The 16,445-nt window shown below is 43.6% G+C and overlaps 1 non-coding gene across 1 annotated transcript; it reads left to right on the forward strand.

Annotated features, from left to right (window-relative positions):
* The first annotated feature begins 15,884 nt into the window (after positions 1–15,884).
* Positions 15,885–15,956, forward strand: Trnaq-cug (transfer RNA glutamine (anticodon CUG)). Its single transcript has one exon. It is a non-coding gene; the product is annotated as a tRNA-Gln (tRNA).
* Positions 15,957–16,445: the final 489 nt, after the last annotated feature.

Raw genomic sequence — 16,445 nt, forward strand, 5'->3', positions numbered from 1 at the left:
GAGTGCCTTTAACTACACTGTCTAAAACGTGAAGGTATCTTGATCGATTATAGGGCACATTTCGCCTTGAATCGAACATTTTCTGTTGGTAGCGTGTTCACAAAACATAACTCTGATTAAACATCACTGTCACCGAGGTCATTAATTCTGAACTTGATCCAACTGTCCTCAAGTGCACAAAGTCACGTGTGCATGGGTGTGAGCGTGAGTGTGTGGGAGGATCGGCGAATGTGTAGATACGATGGAACCTGTGGAAAACGACCACCCTAGGGACCGACCAAAAGTGGTCTTTTTTCACAGGTGGTCGCTCTGGAAAGGTGAATTATAGAGACAAAAAGCCCGTAGGGGATCCTTTAGGCTGGTCTTTTTGGACAGGTGGTCGTTCTCAAGAGGTGATCGCTAAGGGCAGGTTGGGCTGTATTTCAACGACCTACACACATAGGACGTCAGTTGAGTTTGCACACAAGATCACGATGACACTGTCATACGGTGTGTTTCTTCCCGACATGCAGCGACGTGTAGGCAAGTCGTTGCTAGAGCGGATTGAAATTAATGTGCACACGGAATTACCGGTTACAGATGTGACGCTGAATTTTCTTTGGGGGGGGGGGGGAGAGTGGGGATGGGGAGAAGGGAGGGGATTTCTGTGTGCCCACCACATTTGTGAGAGCCATAAATGCATGCACGAACGCCCACGTAATAACGCACGCACAGATTTGCAGCACAAGCATAGAAATCTGCAGTACTTTATTGAAACACACACACACACACACCATGTCAGATGTAAGGAACAAATAAGGTGCATACAATTATCTGTGACATCGACTCCACGCATCAGCAACACGCCACCATTTTTGCTGGCTTTTTTTATGGAGATACTTTTCGGCTGACACTCTCATTGTCGGTTTTGTTGTTTTGTTTTTTGTTGTTATTTTTTTGCACCAGGCAAAATTTCGCAAAGTTCAAGAACAAGTCAGAGGTAGGGCTATAAATCACATTACTTAGGCCAAATTCGTCATTTTGCAAGCCATGCAGCAGTCAGTAAGTTTTCGAGACGATTAGGCCTACATTCTCTCTCGGCTTAACATATGAAAAAGAAAAACTGTTCTCAAATTGCATTCGCACACACACATAACCTCATCAATCAAGTCTGTATTTGGTTTAAACATAAGTTTATTTTAACAAAGGTTACAATCATGACATGTATACAAAGTTCACAGAGACAGCAACAAGCTAGAAGCTTATAGTGGTGTTCCTGCATGACAGTACAACATAAGGCGGTAACGGCTGAAAAATTTGTCTCAATAAACCAAATCTATTAATAACGTAATGAACGTTGCATAATGATGATAAAGAAAGACAGTAAAAGAAGGAAGGAGGGAAAGAAGATGAATAATAGAAGAGGGATGGGTAGGAGATGTGCAGAAGTTAAAGTTGTTGTCCGGCTTGTAGAGCATTTATTCTGATTTACCCAAAGCGGCCTGAACGTTTAATGAACGAGTGTACGGTGGAAAAATTGTCCTGTTCAAATCTGTGGAATACTGTCTGTCTCCGTTTAAAAGGTGGGGGAGGTGAATTATGTGATTGGGGAGGGTACAGTTTAAATGAAAAGCAAGCAAACATGAAAAGAAAATTGAATGAAAATTGTACATCAAAACAAAAATCAGTTTTAGAATACATATATAATATTTATGGTGTTAGCGAGTAAGAGATAGGGAGGGAGAGAGGGAGAGTGAGAGGGGGAGAGTGAGAGAGAAAGTGAGAGAGAGGGGGAGAGTGAGAGAGAGAGAGAGGGGGAGAGAGAGAGAGAGAGAGAGAGAGAGAGAGAGAGAGAGAGAGAGAGAGAGAGAGAGAGAGAGAGAGAGAGAGAGAGAGACGAGTAGACGTATCGATTTTGTTTTCACTTTACATGTTTATCTGTTCGAAACGGCCGGACTGTCCAATAAATTCCTGCACTGTTAAAAAGATTTTTTTGTTAATTTTTGTTTGCAAGGAGGGGTTTCCATGAAGTAGAATATCTGTGTGTATGAAGTTGTTGGTTAGTTTGTTGATTGTGTTGTTTCTTGCAGCTAAGTGTAAACGGCATTCTAGTAAGAAGTGTGTTGCAGTTTCTGTTCCATCACCACAGTCGCATACGCTATTTTCCGCAAGGTGTCGCTCAACTAAGTCTTTCTTTAGATCGCTGATATTAAGTCTCATTTTTGTGTGGATTATTTGTGTTTGTCGACTGCCACTGTAGAAGTAAACGGGAATTTGTGTGTCGTCTTTTGTTAAGTAATGTTTAAATTCCCCGAGGGAGTCGGTTAACTGTATTACTATTTGTTCAGGTAGTTGGTTCCATAGTACTGTTGTCGAAGGAAAAAAGGATGTTTTGTACGTTTCTGTTCGATGTGGGGGTATACTTCGTTCTAAGGGGCGGCGTCTGTGGTAGGGGTTGTTGGCTGCTACGAGAGGTGGGAGTGCTGCTTGTAGGTATGGGGGGGTCTTGTCGTGAGTAATTTTATGGAACATTGTTAGTTTATGACGGTTACGCCTTTCAGATAATGATTGGAGTCCAGATTCTCCGTAAAGCTTAAAGTGACTGGTTCCGCGGACAGCTCCGATGATTGTTCGTATTGCATCTAGGTTTAACTGTTCGAGTGCATCTGTTAGGGTTTTGCTACAATTGTCCCATATTATGTCGCAATAATCAAAGTGTGGTAGAATGAAGGATTTATACATAATTTCCAATGATTTTCGGCTCAGTCTATATTTGTATGTACGCAAGCAAGCTACGAGAGTTCTGCACTTTGCAACAAGAGATTTTATATGTTCATCCCATTTACAGTTGTTTTGTATTATTATTCCTAAGTGTTTGTGATTTTGGGAACTTTCAAGGATGGTATTGCCAAAGTTTAGATCTGCGATATCAGGGGTTCTTTGTGTACAAAAGTTCACCAATTCAGTTTTTGCATGGTTAAATGCTACCTTCCATGTTTCTGCCCAGTTTACAATTTTTTCAAGATCTGAGTTTAAAATTTCGGCACGGATGTTGTGATTGGCTAAAGACAAGTACATGCTAGTGTCGTCAGCAAAAAGCTTAATTGTAGATTCTATATCACGTACAATGTCGTTTACATAAATTAGGAAGAGCAAGGGTCCAAGCACTGAACCTTGAGGAACTCCCGCTACTACTGGAAGATAAGTTGATTTACTGCCTTTTAATACAACTGCTTGCTTTCGATCTGTTAGGTAGTCTGTAAACCAGTTTAATAATGGCCCATTAATTCCAGCGGCTTCGAGTTTATGCAATAAGCCCCGGTGCCAAACTCTATCGAATGCTTTGGATATATCAAAGAAGATTGCTTGGGTAGTTATTCTATTATCGAGTGATTTGCATATGTCATTGTATATTGTAAGAAGCTGGTAAACAGTTGAGTCTCCAGGGATGAAACCGGACTGCGACTCTGTAATGATATTGTTTTGTGTTAAGTAGTCAAAGTCTGTATTTCTCAATAACCACTGAACAAAAAAATGAAAAAAAGGCCTTAACCTTCCGCGACAACAAAATCAATTGCAGAACCATAAAATGTCCGTGAAAATTAATCCCACTGTATGACGGTGTTAGAGCAGTTTTATGACAGTGTCACCCCATCACACACCCATGCTTGAAGCACTGCCGTCATCACAGGTAGAGTAGTAGAGGACCCTATCTGTCATGGTGAGAGTCTCTAAACACTGACTTATGGCCTGAGTCACCGGGACCGTGTTCTGGCTCTCCCTCTTTCCCACAGCCTGTTGTGTTACCGTTGCGAACGTGCGTCGTGGTGAGAGTTGTTATAGTCTCGGTTATCTTAGAATCAACGGATTGAGTGTTGATTTATTTTATGACTTTGGTAATGATATTGCTTGCACACACACGCACATGCACGCATGCATACACACGCAAACCATAATCTACTGTGATACCTGTGATAACTGATGATGATTACTGTTATTGGTTTTTATGTGTTTGGTTGGTCTCTTCCTTGGTAGTGCAATAGCGTTAATTATGGATTGTTGTTATCATCATTTACATAAAAACTTATCTGTTAATCCAAACAATGATATAATTACTGTGATGTTCTTAACTACACTTTAACATGGAATGTATGTATGTATGTATGTATGTATGTATGTATGTATGTATGTATGTATGTAGGTATGTATGTAGGTATGTATGTAGGTATGTATGTAGGTATGTATGTAGGCATGTATGCATGTGTATTGGTGTGTCGGTGTGTCAGGTGTGCAAGAAAAAAGGGTATTTTTATATCATGGGTTTTATGAATTTTCTTCTTTTATTCTTTTATAGTTATTAATTAATGACCTATATGTGCTGATGACTAAATTAATTTCATTTGTTGGATCAATAAAATGTTATGAGTTATGAGTTATGAAACACGTACAAAACACATTGGTATACGGACACACACACACACACGCGGAGCGGCACGCACGCACGCACGGACGCACGGACACACACAAACACGCGCGTGCACGGTCTTACACACACACACACACACACACACACACACACACACGTACACATACACACACACACACACACACACACACACACACACACACACACACACACACATTGTTTTTCTAGACATACTCTTACAGTCGACCGTACGTTTTTACAAAATATGAACATAAGGACCATCGATCGTCTTACTTCAGCTATCAAATCGCTGTGTGCTAACGCAGTTGCGAAATATGACTGCGCCTCTGGGATCAAGTACCATACGAATAGCCTTAGAGCAAACCATAATATAGCTATGTTGAAAGGGTTTCTCCAGATAACATAGTAGTAAAGCTACCCGTGATCGCAACGAATCAATATGGCAAAACATCGGTGTCCATAAACTCAAAACGAATTAATACAAATAAAAAACATTTGTTTGTACCGGAATAAACATTTCATACGCTGAAAGCTAACTTGCTGTTACCGCACAGCGATTTCACGCGACAAGCGAGCAATAGCATTTCACAAGAGCGATCGTAACAGGTTAAAACTAACTTTCATTGATCAAAATGAGATTGTACACGAAAAACCATTCGGATTGTTCGGATTCGCACAGTGCCTCCATTGAAAAAACTCAAATGTACGACATCCAGTGATCTTATTGCATCGAAACTAAACGTCTACATGTCTATCAAAGAATATTACAAGTGGCCTCTGGCCCTATTTCACGTTCGAACACACACAACACACACACCAACTCTCTCTCCCTCTCTCTCTCTCTCTCTCTCTCTCTCTCTCTCTCTCTCTCTCTCTCTCTCTCTCTCTCTCTCTCTCTCTCTCTCTCTCTCTCTCTCTCTCTCTCTTTCACATAGCTCTATTCAAACAAGGCTAAATCACATACACCGCCCTCCTACCTGAACTTAAGTTCCCCATTCTGATATATTATTTTAGCAAGTTATATTTAATATTCTTATTTGGCTAATAATTATTTTTATGTTTCTAGTTACGTATTTATTTACTTATTCAGCCAGTTCTTTATTACATTATTTTGGCATTATCCAAAAGTCTAAAAAATATTTTACATAAATAAAAAGCAAATAAGCCTACAAAACCGCTCCACTTCAACTATATTTCGCGTACACTATGGCAACAACCCCAACAAAATCTTTACTTCCATCCCCATTTTGAAATATCGCAACAACAGACTTCCAGATCTATAACACGATCATATGTGTTCTCTGTTTGCATGTCTGTCCAGTGTCTTGTCCCCCCATAAAGCATATCAACACTACCTGTCCCAAGATAGGCCAATTGGTTCTAAGAGGACGTTAAAACTAATTATCATCATCATCTCTCTCTCTCTCTCTCAGTACGGGACACAAAGACGCCGAGGCAATAAACATTGCAGGAGACAGATTCACAAAGAGATGCAACAGCGCGACCCCACAACAACCTGAGTCACTTTCCATTAAAACCTAGTGGCGGTAAACTGAGCCGCGATCAAAAGACACCATGCACTTAAAATGTGAACACACCTGATAACCAGGAAGGGGGGGGGTAATGGGAGGCGGGGTGTGGAGAGGCGTGACACAAGAGATGCAGGGACTTGAACCTTGGCAGAGTGAGGGGTGGGAGTGAGGCAGAGAGGGGGTTGTTGGGGTGAAGCTTTCAAACGCTTCGACAAAGTGATTGAAGAGCTGCTTATATACCTGGATCAAGGCCGGCGAAGGGCCAAGAAAGTCACCACATTTGGCCACTACTGGGAATGAGAAAGAGGACAAAAAAAAAGGGGGGGGGGCAATGAAGGTGATTGAAGAAACTGCTGACTTAATCAGGGGTGAGTGAGTGAAGGGGGGGGGGGGGGGGGGTAGATGTCGGCAGGTATGCAGCCATACTAACATCTTTAAACGATGCTGAGGATGGGAGTTGGGGGATAAGGAAGACGGAACGGGCTTGGAGGAAGGGTAACGGGGCATTGAAAGGCATCGAACATGTGTGTGGGAGAATGGTATTTCAGGCGAATTCCTGCCCACATTAAAGGGGGGGGGGGGGGCAAAGCAGCACTGACAAGATACATTTACGCTATGAAAACACACTTACACATACACTGTAAGCACAACCCCAGGAAGACGACATGAGGCCGTCCATGTAAAATACCAGTATTGTGCAACAGTTCACTCTCAAGGTAGTCCACATCGACGTTAGTGGTATGTGAATATATATATATGATATATATATGTGTGTTTCTGTCAGTGTGTCTGTGTGCGCATGCGCATGCGTGTCTGCGGGTGTGTGCATGTGACTGGCTGGCTGGCTGGCTATTTCTGACTGCATACATCTTTCTTGCCGTCTGGCTATTATGCTGTTTCTACATCGAATTAACCCACAGATCATTGTGCGCCCCAAAAAGGACATCGCATAAAGGAGAATGAAAGGGTCACAAGGACCAACGACAAAATGAAAAGACCATGACGTCCATGAAAAGAGGGTATGACGACTTACCAGTAGTTCTAACTTGCCGTTTTCTAACGGATTGCTAGAACCAAAACTGAAAATTAAACATTATATGAGGGAGAAAATGGTAATTTTCATTGATATTTTTATTTTTTCCGGAACCGTCAACATTTTATTTATCTTGTTTTGACGCAAGTAAGCCGTCATGAATAGCAGGGTCCAGTAAAGACAGGCGGCAGTTTCACGGTCAACCAATCACACACCTGGGAATTGATGGAGGGGCCAGTTTACCTGTTAACCTGTGCAATCAGCAGGGAAGGATGTGACAGCGGTAATGGACGAAGAGTGACACTCAAAGTGATCGCCGCTTTTTCATTTACCTCCCAATCACACTTGACTCTTGCCGTGATGGGTTACGTGCGTTACTGTCGTAACTAGCGTGACGCTGGTCGGCCATGGTGTGCCTAAAGGCGGCTTCTTTTTACAAAAAAGAAATTACCACATAAATTATGCAGGTTTTCAATTCATATTTTTGCAAAGTATCTGCACAAGCATGTGTGCCTCTGTGAGTATGTTCGTGGCTGCTTTCATGGGGTGCCTGTATCCTCAGGAATTTGAGGATTTCTTTTATCTCTCTTTTTCTGACACCGTTGATTTAACGTCATTTTTACAGGACAGTTTTTTTTCCTTTCAGTTATAAGTTGTGGTAGTTTGACCTTATTGTTTTAGGACAAGTAGAGCTCGTTCACCAGTAGCAAAGACTCACTCAGTCCGTCAGTGTGCCTGAGTGTGTGTGATGGGGGGGGGGCTCTCCCGTGACCGGCCACCTGCAATGGACGGACAGGTTTGCACTGGCCCAAGGGTGTCCGTTCATGAGAGGGACTGCTGTAACAACAAAACTAGTGTGAAACATAAGTAATCTATGTATCCACTTGACTATATTCACAACAGGGACCTATCACTCTTCTTTGCATGTTTTTATGCCTACGTATTTTCAAATACTCTGCAACACATGTAACCCAAATTCAACATGTGCCCGTACAATACCGCTTCTTTTATGAAAACATTGCTTCGGCCATGTTGATTTTAATCAACCAATTTTCTTGTTATCACTGTAGTGCATACCAACCAAAACGGCGACCGGGCGCTGACAGCTACATAAACAACGACAACTCTATTTCTTGGAAAGTCAACGGTATCTTTAATGCGTCTGTACTGTCTGTCTGTCTCTCTCTCTCTGTTTTATGCGTCTGTCTCAATCTGTGTGTCTCTCTCTCTCTCTGCCTGTCTGTTTCTCTTTCCAAACGGTATCATTTAGCCTCTCTGTCTCTCTCTCTCTCTTTCTTTTATGCGTCTGTCTCTCTCTTTCTCTGTCTCGCTGTGCCTGTCTGTTTCTCTTTCTAAAAGGTATCATTTAGCCTCTCTCTCTCTCTCTCTCTCTCTCTCTCTCTCTCTCTCTCTCTCTGTCTCTCTCTCTCTCTGTCTCTCTCAGTCTGTCTCTGTCTCTCTCTCTCTCTGTCTCTGTCTCTCTCTCTCTCTCACACACACTCACTCACTCTCCCTCTCTGTAAAAAGCAAAACTGGGATATCCGTACGACCTGTTTTTCTGTCCAAAAACTCTACAGGTGCCGGAAAGTGTTGAGAAACCTTTTTGGTGCCCGCGCCCACGCCGGATTTCCGCGAAGTCAGACGGTATCTATGGGGTGGGTGTGTCGGTCTTGCATAGATTGAACTGCATTAAAACTCTACACAATGGCTTCTATTATATTTGCATTGTAAATGTAATGAATAACGTGGCAGCTCTCTCTCTCTCTCTCTCTCTGTCTCTCTGTCTCTCTCCCCCCTCTGTCTCTCCCCCCCCCCCTCTTTCTCTCTCTCTCTCCCCCCTCTCTCTCTCTCTCTCTCTCTCCCCCCCTCTCTCTCTCTCTCTCTATCAGTCTCTCTCTCTCTCTCTCTCTCTCTCTCTCTCTCTCTCTCTCTCTCTCTCTCTCTCTCTCTCTCCTGAAATAGGTGTGCGAGGCGGGTTGGTGTGGGTATTGTTTCTGACGGAGAGTTTGTTGCATTGACGAATAGAGTGTGAAGAACTTACAAATCGGGCGTTCATATTTCACACCAACGTTATATCTGGCAAAGCTTTATATCTTGCAGTACAAAAGGATCAAACCTTGAATGATTTTTTTTTAAAGCATAAAAACGCACGGCTGTGTGTGACGGCAAAACAGGCCACAAGCGAGTGCACGTGGGAGTTGCAGCCCGAGAACGCAGGAACAAAAATACTATTATAGTTTGGGCGATGGAGACTTTTTTTCTGATTGAAGAACATGACAAAACTACAAAAACCTGAGGAAGTAATACGTAAAAACCCAAGAGAGTTCAATCATAATATTTTCTATCAGATCATCAGAGCTGACATTACTGATTACTCAAGACACAAAATATGATCATTTTAGTCTGGGTAATGAGGGATCACCTGAATGGAGAACCCGTCCACTGAAACTTGCACAGAAAGCAGATGGATAAATCGGAGTGCAATGAAAATTAGTAATTGTTCTTCCAAAGCCATGGCAAACAAAATATGATACCTCCAGCCAAATTTGGGATTTTGTGTTCGTTTTTTTTTTTTTTTTTTTTTTTTTTTTTTGGGGGGGGGGGGGATCACATACAAAAATTGCAATCCACGTTGCACTGCAGTCCCAGAGCAAAGGATCCACATTTCTTTGCAAGTTTGTGTTCAACGGCGTTTTTGCATGGGTAGCCTACGCTTGGCTTCTGTACGTGGATATGCACGGTGTCTATTTGCGTGTCAATTAGGCTTGGCGCGTGAGTGCCCATACCTGTATAATTATACACTCTTGATTAGAGCTGACCCGCAATAGATTGTCTCATCTTTTTTTTTTAATCCCGTTGTGTCAGTATTGATTAAATGTTCATATACATGTGTGTGTAGGTTTGGTGACATCATCATGATTCACAAACAAAGCATACATAAAATGTCATGTTTTTTTTATTATGTCTATAACGAAACGTTCCGATAACTAACTTTTGTGTGTAATTTGTTCCTTTACAAACAAAGCTTTTCCGTCCTCGCGTCTCGAATGTGACATTCATTTACCGTCGTCTCATCATATCTCCATTCCATTTTGTTTTGCAGAAGTAGAACCAGTGTTTTGTAGAAGTAGAACCAGTGTTTTGTAGAAGTAGAACCAGTGCAAACCAGACAAAACTAAAGCGTCACAGCAAAGAAAAGAAAAAAACCAGCACTGTTTTTCGGCTCATACACACACCTACATGCCCTCAATTCAAAGCCTCCTTCAAAAGATTACAGCAGTTTACCTTCACGCGTATTTTAACGTTCACAAAAGACCTCCCGACTACGAGCAGTGGGGGATGCATTTAAGAAAAATTCAAAGCGGCTCTTCTCCGGTAGCTTGCAGTTTTATGCGGCGCAATGCCTAAGAATAAGATAGCTCGTTTGAAGACCCACCCCCAACGCCTTGTAAGACCTTGTTTTATTCTCCAGATTTTCGGTTGACCACCTTTGTAAACCTAGCTTTATTTTGAGACTCCCTCCTTTCCAGGACCTGATTTTCTCAGTTCTGCGGAGGTTTTAAAGGGAGGGGGTGGGGGTGGGGTTCCACGGTTTAGCGAGGGCCTGTGCGGTTGTTCACTCACTCACTCCGCGTGACATCAAGCAACAACACACAGGTGACATTTTGCTACCAGGGGGATTTGGGGAGGGGGGGGGGTTCCGCTCCGGTGAACTCTCACCATGCACGAAATGCTACGACCTTGACACAACCTGCTCATAGGCCGTGAGAACTGAACAGTTTGTGTAACTCATTTTGGTTAAAATGACACGGCTTTGAAACACACACACACACACACACACAACCCAACTGCCCCGTCTCCACACCTATTCTTCCTGCCCCCTTTCAGTCAATGTCACTTTTCCTGGCCACCCCGCCCTTTACCTTGCTCTGTTCTTGACGGGTGTGACTTCGAATTCGCAAAAACGAAACGTGTATGTAACTGTTTCGCTGTTCTGACAGTGACATCATGTCGACTCAGATTTCACATTCGCACAGACAGACAGACACATGAACACAATCTGATGGGCGCGGTGAACGTGCCTGCTTAAAACGAGCGAAGAGACCAGAAGAAAAACAGAGTTTGAAAGGGGTTGGGGGGGAGTGCAATAAAATGTTTTATGTCTGTTGTTGGTGGTAGCAAGTATCCAGTATCATGTTATGGCTTTCATCCCGTCCTTAAAAGCCGTGCACTGCAGGGGTCCTGGCAAAATGTCCGCGGCTAAAAAAAGCAAATCAAGCATTGACTATGTTTGATAGTGCAGCTAGTTCATGGCATTACGCAATACAAAACTGATCTCCACTCTTATCCCTTCATACGTCTATGTCATTTCGGGCTTGAAGAGTGTGCATCGCTGATATAACTAACTTTTAACACTAAGACTGTAACCTGAAACCAGGATTCCGACAAAATGTGCACTGATGTAATATATGCATAATTCACCTGCTCATCACACCTCAGATTCAGATACTTGTCAAACTAATTTTGCCTTCAGCTACGTCGGCGTGTGTGTGGATGTGGGTATGCGTGCGCGCGTATTTGTCACACACACACACACACACACACACACACACACACACACACACACACACACACACACACACACACACACACACACACACACACACACTCTTAAATTGCAAGCCACTAACAAATGCGATCCCTGTGCACCTCGGAAATCTATACAGCTATTGTGTAACTGGCTGAGTGCACACACTGAGACACAATTGTTATCCATGAATGCGCAAGCTACCACTTACGACCCAACTAAGCTTATGTATACAGGCTATTCAATCGCTAAAGTTCCCGGTATAACTAGTAGGGCTTCTATGGGAGATGTCAGTGCTATTCTCGGATTGGAGTTTCAAGAGGAACAGTCCGGTATACATAGCGCACTGCGTGCACCTCAGTTTCAGGCAAAACATCGAACCAATCGAACTGAAGCACCGATGCATTCACCGTGCGGTACAACTGATTATATCACACTATAGACCCCCCTCCCCCCACCCGCGATTAAGACCTAAAAAAAAATGGAGAACATAGAGATATCAGAAGATATACTTGTCTTAAAAAAAGAGGTAAACTCACAGACGTGTAATGGACAGAAAATCTGAATAGTAGGGTCTTAACTGAAAATGGTGAGGTCTTAAACTGGGGTGCGCGCCGGGGGGGTCATAAAAGGGGGTCATAAAAGGGGGCGGAGTTCAGGCTTTATTTTGAAATCCTCCTTTACCCTACAGCTTTACTACATGTGTAAATTGCAAGCACAACAACTGGCCTTATATTCAGTGCATGTTAAAAGTACTTTAAAGGCATACTAACGCACTCCCGTGTTTACAAAGTGTAGTTTGCCCACAATCGATGTCAAACGCACCATAAGACCATATAATGACGATACGTCACCATGCGCGGACCATAATACATGCATTACAGCTTGTTCTAGCCTCTGTAAAAGTGAGGATGTCAACAAAGCCGCGGTGTTCTCTCCCTTGCATCAACGTTACATGTGTTGCCAAATCTATAAATAGGACGATCCAGATCAAAATGAAAATTCAAATATCTCAACATTTAAGGGGTCCTAGACCACAATATTTTGCAGGGAACTTAATTTAGCATGTCTCCAGCTGTTGGTAAAGCAATTAGCGTGTATAGTCATCGAGTACATATGGCTTTAACCCAATATCGTTTCGTTTGACTAAACGACGTACCGTGCAGACTCCAGCCAGGTGTGTGTACTTTGGTGTGGACGGACTCCAGCCAGGTGTGTGTACTTTGGTGTGGACAGACTCCAGCCAGGTGTGTGTACTTTGGTGTGGACAGACTCCAGCCAGGTGTGTGTACTTTGGTGTGGACGGACTCCAGCCAGGTGTGTGTACTTTGGTGTGGACAGACTCCAGCCAGGTGTGTGTACTTTGGTGTGGACGGAGCTACATACCGACACACCATTCACGGGGTTTTCACTGACATCGCTGCCTTTAGACCATAGCTTATCTCTAAAACCCATGTAGCATCCCTTCACGAGCTTTATCGTGGGCTTCACTGGCGTGGCCGGGATTAGTCTGGTTTGTTGGACTCTACAGTACAGCTAGTACGAACGAAGGATGATCCACGGCCATACCGTCTTCTGACACGTGCACCTCTGTTTATGCATGCACATTGCCGTATAACGCGCCTTTTGTTGTCTGTTCATATGAATCTCAAGTTCTATTTGCAAGCAAGAACTAAATCATAATTTCTGTGCAATCTCTCTAACTGAGCAGTAAATATACTGTTAATCTCTCTCTCTCTCTCTCTCTCTCTCTCTCTCTCTTTAACTCTCTTTCTCTTTAACTCTCTCTCTTTCTCTTTAACTCTCTCTCTCTCTTTAACTCTCTCTCTCCCTCTCTCTCAATCTCTCTCTCTCTCTCTCTCTCTCTCTCTCTCTCTCTCTCTCTCTCTCTCTCTCTCGGCTCTGACCCCTTCCCCTCCCATCCCCACATACAACGTGACTTGATTGCACAACTAAAGTGCAGCCAAACGCCGGGCGGCTGCAGTTATTGGCTTTCTCGCACCTCTGCTTCCCTGCCCCACACATGGGACGCTCAAGACAGGGGAAATAAATAACTGCCCTCAGCACACACACACAATACACGACACACACACACACTGATCGCTTCTAACATCTCACCGTTATTATGCCACCGACGAGATGCCCCAAAAATAAATAAATAACTGAGGCGTTTACACGTTATGCAACACACACACACACGCCCACACCTCTCTCTCTCCAAACACACATATACAAGCATACCTCAAACCTACCATCCTTAATGGCAGTTAACCCCCAAAACGTATGCAGGTCTAAGAGCACACACATCCCTCGTCATAAACAACAATAATGATTTTGCCATCGACGAGAAATTAACACATAATAATTATATATGCTGTTCCACGAATAACGGCGACACGGGCGCTAGATTTGAGCGGCAAGCCCGCCAAGGCAGGCGAGACCAAGGCAGAAGGACCCTGAACGCTCGCTCCCCTCGCCTCTCCACTTGACAAACAGCGAACAACACGACCACGCCCACCCCAAGGAAGAGTCCCCTGCTCCTAAAGCCCGTTTCCACACACGAAACGCAAGCAACAGGGGACACGACACGGCCTCCGCCCCCTCGAGTCCCTCATCAGTCGTGAAGACAGTAAACAGGCTGTGTGTGTGTGACGGTGTGTGTGTGTGTGTGTGCGTGTGTGTCATTTTCCTACTAAGTACGGTCACCAGCAAAACCTACACACTACAGAATCACGTGTTTGATCTGCGGCAGGCACGCATCTATAATCGATGAACACTGATGCACTGAGTCAGCGTGTCAGTGTGTGTGTGTGTGAGTGGTTGTGCGTGTCATTGCGTGTCAGCCTTATTTGCATGTTTGCATGTGTCGGATTTCTCAGCTCTGTTGGTTTCAAGTAGGCACTAACAGCAAAACATACACACTCCAGACCCCCCCCCCCCCCTCCCATGATCGATCTGCGTCGCACACACACAAACATCGATCTATAATCAATGACTAGTAAGTAAATGTGCTAATGACAGCGAAATGGAGCAGAGCGGCCGGGGAATGCATTCCTCGCATAGCAGACGATGAAGCGGCTCACTATCGTCTATGCTTCAATGACTTATTGCGATGTTGGCCGGCTGGCTGCCCAAGAGGCCTGAAGCACTGTACTATGTATACCGCACACTCTACCTCAGTAATACGGCCGCACCGCCAACTGAGCAGACGACCCGGCGGAATGAGTCACGCGTGTTGAGATAAATGCCTCCACTCATTTCTCTTCTCCCACACTCCACGTCTGACTGACGGACCGTGCAATAAATTAAGAGTGGGGTCACTGGCCACAGGCTATACTGGACTAGCAAAGGAGGGGGAAACAGCTGATCCACTCCGCAAGGCTGGTGAAAACCTTCATTACTTGTAAGCACCCGGGTTACGTAGCGAGTGGCCCAATGTTTTGATTGTCTACGCAGTCATGCGTCGACCAAAACACACCCACCACCCGCCGCAACAAACCGACCTCCTGCGCTACACCGGCCCTGCAACTTTTCCTATTTCTCCGCCACACGACACAACTCACTGACACGTATGGCAATCATCAAGCGCAAATATTTGTGTTATGACAAAGATATTGAAAAATAAAAACGGCAAGCACCGCTGTCACACCTGACTATACGATCGAGCACTGCGGTGCACAGCACAGCGATATCGTGTCATCTGTGATCGTCTGCTTCAACTATGAAAGTCGCGCCAAGAACCTCGGAGACACACAGTCACAGTGGGCGATGTCAGTTTCTGGTACACACCCTCGCATAAAACCTTCGATCAAACACGGCATGCAAATGACATGTTACAAATCAAAATGTGTACTTACGATTTCGATGCTGCAGTTGAGGGTATCAAGTTAATTGTCTCTGAAAGTCCTCGTCAATGAAAATCCATGCAGACGCTCACAACCACAAAATACGATGTGTCAACAGTGTGTGTGCGAACGATCGCCCGCTTCAAGGAATCCCAGGGGCTTCCCCAGATGCTCTGTTTTCATTGGTTGATACAATGTCCCGTAAACGCCCCTTTGTGACGTCAGAGTGGTGATAACAACAAGGTCAAGTTCAGCGCTCCTCGCAGGCCACAAACCGCACTCATTGTCGCAAACTCTTTTGCGTAATTGTAACAGGTTAGCAAAGAATTTTAGATAAATGATGCCTGTTTAATTGAAGAGAGCTTGACTTTTCTGCACATAAGTGCCACAACTTCATAACCCAAGGCACTGAATAAGGCCCTGACTATATATTGTTAAAATTGATCATCTACGCCAGGAAGGTTCTATGGTGTAATGGTTAGCACTCTGGACTCTGAATCCAGCGATCCGAGTTCAAATCTCGGTAGGACCTATTCTTTTATTTTTTTTCTCATGTTTAATTTTTTAAGGATCCAACATTTTCTCTTCATATTGATTAGGTCATGATGCAAATAATTTTTCTCCAGAGTTGGGCAACATTTTTTGTACATGTATTCTCAGCCCTTTACATTGTGATGTAGGTAATGAATTGACAACAATAATGTTGTCGCTGTAATTCACAAACCTTGTACATGCTACAGTTGAAAATTCAAAGCGGGTCGGCTTCACTCAATTTCTTGGCATCAGAGGCTTGACATAAATTAGAAAAACAAATGGTTGGACCCATCATGGACCAACTAAAACGTATCAACTGTGTAGAAATACGATATTGGCACTAATTACGACAACAAATTCAAAATGTTTGACAATATTGAGGCATTTCTGTATTAAAATAACACATTATGGAATGAAAAATAGAGTTTTTGTCAAAATCCCAGGTAGTACTGCCACCCTAAAGTTGATTTAAAAAAAAAATTGTTAA

The sequence above is a fragment of the Littorina saxatilis genome, linkage group LG6 (assembly GCF_037325665.1).
Source record: "Littorina saxatilis isolate snail1 linkage group LG6, US_GU_Lsax_2.0, whole genome shotgun sequence".
Classification (NCBI taxonomy): Eukaryota; Metazoa; Mollusca; class Gastropoda; order Littorinimorpha; family Littorinidae; genus Littorina; species Littorina saxatilis.